We start from the raw sequence: 6000 nt of genomic DNA, 5'->3' as shown, positions 1-6000 counted from the left end.
GGCTGGTTTGTTTTCTTTAAGCTTGGGACCTTGGAGCAGTTTGCCGCAAACTCTGTGGCTCACTTTTCAAAGGGATTGGAGTCTGTTGAATCTTTTCTTGCCATCTTTGAAAGACTGCCCCACCTTCTTCCTTCCCCAAGGATGACAACTCCTTCCATTGTGCTGTCTAGAATACTTAGTCCTGCCATGAGTGCAGGGCACTGGACTAGATGATCTCTTGAGATCCCTTCCTATGTCCTGTGATTCTGTGCGCTGGATAAAAAAGAGACTAGGGCCACACCAAAGAAAGAGCCTCAGAAAATGACCGACAACATCAGGTGAAGATAAGGAAAAGCACCATGCCAGTACCATGAACGATATGACAGCATGGCTACTGTGAACAGGTGACCACAGACACAAGGTTGATAATTATCCTGAACCCTGGCACAATGCACACGTCACACATGCAAGCAGCTGAGTGACCCTGGGTAAGTCATGTCACCGCTCTGTTCCTCAGTTTCCCCATCTCTGAAATGGGGGTGATGATGATAATGACCCTCTTTGTAAAGCACTCTGAGATCTGTGGCTGAAAGGCGCTATAGAAGAGCGGGGTGGTCTTGTCATTATTTTATTATAAAATAGCATTATCAGCGTCTTGGTCTCCGGGTGAGTGCTGTGTTCCTAAATTATGCCACTAGTTTAGAAGACATTAATTGCTTTTCTAAATTAACTCAGTGAAAATGACGCGACCAAATGCCATGTTTTTACTAAATAAGAAAAAAGGTTGATTTTGGTTAAGATTGCTCTGCATTATTAACTTACTTAATTATCGTACGGGATGGTTCAGTGATCAGACAATTAAAGTAGTAAGACGCTCAGATGGAAAAGTTCATCAGTTTGTTAGACAATGGGAAAAGGTAAAACAATTTCAAATATTGTTCTTAGAAATCATTTGGGATGAAAATAGGATTAATTAAATTTTGAACTGGTTAAGTTTGTTATCTATAAATATTTCACAGATTAACCACTGTGACATAATTATACTTTAGGTAATGGCTGAGCTACTCCAGCAACAGAGTGAATTGCTGTTCTAGGTAAAACTATTTTAAAGTCACTGTTGATTTCAGTTTTACTGGAGTCAGGGGAGTTATACTCTGTACCTACTGAAGCATGGGGGATGGGCAGGCATATGCCTGCCCACATCTGAAGGTCTCCCCCGCCACCGGACCCAGGCATCAAATAATTTCGGGAGACGACGAATAAAAAAACAAGGATGGGATTTTATACACTTGTATAAAATCAGGAGTCCAGAGGGGACACCAAGCAGAGAGCTCCGGGGAGTTAGTCTGCCACTGAGATCAGAATCTGGGGCTAGAGCTTTAAGCTGGAGGTTCGTTAATTGGTTCCAGCTGAGCCTTACTGTTTCATTGAAGCATTTGTGATCTAAGCCCTATTGAAATCAATAGTTGTCTATCATTATTGTAACCCTGCTGCCAGCTGTTGTTGGCTGCAACATGGGCCAGGTTCAGGTGGCATGGGGTTCCTCTTAAAATTAACAAACACGCTGGTGCAAGCCTCTACCCAGAAACCTGGGGAAAACCTTCTCTGGGTGCCCTTAGCGGGCAAAGCTTCTCTGCCGCCAAGTGCTGAGTCTGTGTATAAAACAGGAGAAAACTAATAAAAGGGAACAAAGGAGCACAGAATCAACTTGGGGAAACCTAGCACCAATAAACTAACAATAGAGCTGTATGAATAATAAGTAAAGCACTCACCCCCACGGTAATGTTAGCAGTAGTCCTTTACCTCACTTCCCTACCCACTGGTGTGAACATCCAGTAAGTCAATGTCCCTTTATCCCATCACCTCCCCTCTCCTCCTCCACTGCACCCCACTCTCAGCTTGGCGTCAGTGGATAGCATAGTCCCAGAGTCCAGGAGTGCACTCAGCCAGGCCAGCTCCAGCCCTAGTCTACTCCTGAGGTCCACCACCTAATCCAGCTATTGTGATTTCATCTTTATTGGTACTGGGGAGGCAAGGGGGCCTACATTTGAGTTCCCTTGGCTTTGTTGGTTCTTTCTGCAGCTTCAGCAAAGAGTCATCTCTCTACCCTTGCTTTAGAAGGTCTTTGGGTGAGAGGGAACAATGGCATGTGGCCCGGCCCGGCCCGGCCCGGCCCGGTCCGGTCCCGCCCCGCCCCGCCCCGCTCTTACTTCTACCCCACTCTGGCTACCCCACCAATTTGGAGTTTGAGTAGAGTTCTGGTGAGCCCCCAAGGTGTCACGTGGAGTTCTGGGTAGAAAGCTTATGCAAATGAGAGGAACCAAGAGAGGAACAGTGGCAGAGAGCGCCTTCCCCTATAGAATGTCTGTTTGCTCTTTTCCCCTGTTTCCGAACAGACGGTAGGAGTGAGCTCACTCCTACCTCCAGAGCTTCAGACCTCAGGGTTTACATTAACCTCACTGTTTGTATGACCATAGCACGTAGACCCCAGCTTGTAGTCCTGTTGTGGTAGTCACTGTGCAATCACATAGGTCCCGCCTCAAAATCCTTGCACTCTAACCAGACAGCACAGACCAAGAGTGGCAGGGGAAAAGGGCACAGAGAGGTGACTTGCTCAGGGTCACATAGCAGGTAAGCAGGGACAAGGTTCAGATCCAGATCTGCACACTCCCCAGACTTGTGCTCTGTCCACTGATCCATGCTTACAGCAATGGACTTTGGTTAAACAATTGTGGGGAGAGTTTCTAGGATGGAAACACTTTTCCACTGGGTACTGTGACCGTCAAACAGCTGTCACGGGGTAATAACTTTTGGTTGCTATGGGCCTGAGCCAAAGCCCACTGAAGTGAAGTGTCTTTCCATTGCATCAGGCCTCATACGTGACACCTTGTTTTCATCCCTAATACTGCGTCCATTTTAAGAGTGCCTGCATTTTCTTGTTTGAAAAGGCTCAAGGAGCTCGATCCACATCCTGGGCAAAGAGAAATGTTGTTCTTCTGGCCTCGTTTTCAATGGTGCAGATGCCATTTAATAAAATGTCCTAGGCTCAAGCACAGATCAGTGCCCTAGAAAACAAATCCCAAAGTTAGAATCAAATAAACCCGCATGTGACAGGCAGAAATACGACCCAGGCCAGCTGTGCTTCTCCAAATCAAATAGTGTCTTTAAAAAAAAATGACTTTTTTACAACCCTTGTGCTCCGCTCTCTAACCCGTTCTTTGTGACAAGTGGCAACATTGCTCCTCCCAGAACTGTATCTGATGTGACCATTCAGCCGCAGCTTACCATTTCAGTGTCTATGCGCGATCATTTTCACTGCACACCTCTCTCTAGTCCACTGAATTCGCCCTTGGGGAATGTTTTTCAAATCTGAGGTGGAACAAAGATAGATGTACTGATTCTTTTAGCCCCTGCTCTGCTGCTTGTTTCTCACTATGTCTCAGTGACCCCAGAATATGCGCTGACCTGTGTGTTATGCACACACCCACATATGACAGAATTGCCCACAACAATACTTTAGTTCTTATACAGCTCTTGTCAGCAGTAGATCTCAGAGTTTACAAAGCAGGTCAGTATTATTATCATCCCCATTTTATAGATGGGGAAACCGAGGCACATAGAAATGCTGAAGGTCACCCAGCAAGCCAGTAGTAGAGCCAAGACTGGAACCCAGGTCTTCTGAATACGAGCACAGCACTCTATCTACTGGACCACACTTCCAAGACACACAAAACATCTTCTTATGCATCTTCTACATCAGGGGTTCTCAAGAGGTGGCAGGATGTGGTACCTCATCCTCCCTCACCCTTTTTATCTGGTGTGACCAATCGGCCTCATTCTGGCTGCCACCAAGTTCTCTGGAGCAGGGATTGTCTTGTTTGCTGCCCAATGGGGCCTTGATCTTTGACTGGATTCCCAGGTGCTATCATAATACAAATAATAGTAGTAACAATAACCCCAGTTTTATGCCAGTGTAACTTAAGAACGGCCATGCTGGGCCAGACCAATGGTTTGTCTAGCCCAGTATCCTGTGTCTGACAATGGCCAGTGCCAGATGGATCAGAGCAATGGTTCTCAACCTTTCCCAACTACTCTACCCCTTTCCAGAGTCTGAAGCCCAAGCCCCGTAGCCTGGGGCTGAAGCATGTAACTTAGCTGCACAGGTCCCACAGTGGGGCCCCAGGCAGTTGCCCTGCTTACCATCCCCTAGTGCCAGTCCTACACTTGCAACTCCCCCAACCCTGACCTGTGATCCCCCTGGGGGTTGTGACCCTCCAGCTTGAAAAACACTGAGTTGATGTCCCCCGCCCCCGAGGTACACATACCCCTGGATGAGAACCACTGTGTCAGAAGAAATGAACAGAACAGGGCAGTTTCAAATGATCCATCCCATCATCCAGTCTCAGCTTCTGTCACTTAGAGGTCTGGGGCCATGATTTAGTCTAGTTTAAACCTGCAAGTGATCCATGCCTCATGCTGCAGAGGAAGGCAAAATCCCCTGCAGGGTCTCTGCCAATCTGACCCGGGGGGGAATATGGGGATCAGTTAGACTCTAAGCACGTGGGTGAGCCCCACCAGCCAGACATCGCAGGAAGATTTCTCTGTAGTAACTTTGAACCCTCCCCATCTAGTGCCCCGTCACATATAAGTGTGAGGCTGCATGGTTTTTACACAGCCTCCAAGGCATGAAGTGACCAAAGTGATCATCTGGGCTAACCTCCTGTATAGCAGAGGCCACAGAATTTCCCCAAAATGATTCCTAGAACAGAGCTTTTAGGAAAAAACCTCCAATCGTGTTTTAAAACTTGCCAGTGATGGAGAGTCCACCATGACCCTTGGTAAATAGTTAATTACCATGGGTGGTGGGTGAATCACCATCTGGGGGAGGCTAGCCCACAGCCAGCTCCCCCTCCCCCCCGAGGACCCGCTCCCCTTCCCTGCTGGAGCCTCCCCTCCTCGTGGCTGCCAGTCCCCCCCCCCAGCCCCTGCTCATGGGTGGCTGGCGTTCAACCCCCCCCCCGCCCCCCGGCTCCCTAGCTCAGGGTGTGCAGGTGGGCGGCATGTGGCCCCCAGCACTGGGTGGGTGTGCGTCTCCCCTCCCCCCCCCAAAGTACAGGGCAGGCAGCCCCAGCGCATCCAGCACCCCATTCCCTGAGCCGGGGCCCCCAGCACCCTAGTCCTAGCTCTAGCATGCTGCTTCCCTGAAGAGGAGCAGCCTGCCTGGGCTGGGGGCAAGCAGGGCTTCAGGGAGGATCAGGCACAGCCTCCCCCAGCCTATGCGACACGCCGCCCATGTTAATTACCCTCAAACAGTTGAGGTGCAGACAGGTGAAAAACTTTGATTAACGGGTGGTATTGTAATTAACATAGCCCATTCTACGGAGATGCCCATTACTCCCTCCTTATGGAGATGCCTGAAAGGGACTTGCTTGGCCATTTTCCTTTCTATTTCTCATTCCGCGGCACGGGCCAAGGGATGTGCTGGCTGCCCTTCCCGCAGCCCCCATTGGCCTGGAGCAGCGAACTGCAGCCAGTGGGAGCCGCGATCGGCTGAACCTGTGGACGCGGCAAGTCAACAAACCGGCCTGGCCTGCCAGGGCTTTTCCCTGAACAAGCAGCGGTCTTCGTTTGAGAACCACTGTCTTTGTGGATCTGGGCCTATGTGACTTTCCCAATAATTTCAAAGGGAGTTAGGCACTTAAATACCTTTGAGGATCTGGGCCTGACTGATCACTGAACATCACACAGAGCAGCCTTTCTGTGAACATATAACATAATGGTCCATTTCTTTGCACGTAAGGTGCTTTTTGAGGAGGGGCCCCATTGAATGATGGTTTAGACTGGCCTTCAGGCCTGTGCTGAGGATGAGGTATTGATTGGTCTTGACTAGTCAGGAAATGAGAAAAAGAATGAGTCATCTTTGTCAGCAAAATGCGACACAATCTTTGTTTCTGCTGGCAAGCGTGTCATTCACACTTTCATAAAACACAGCCTTTACTCCGCATGTATTTTAAACAGCTT

This window comes from Natator depressus, chromosome 9 (genome assembly GCF_965152275.1).
Source record: "Natator depressus isolate rNatDep1 chromosome 9, rNatDep2.hap1, whole genome shotgun sequence".
NCBI lineage: Eukaryota > Metazoa > Chordata > Testudines > Cheloniidae > Natator > Natator depressus.
This window is presented reverse-complemented; position numbering follows the sequence as displayed.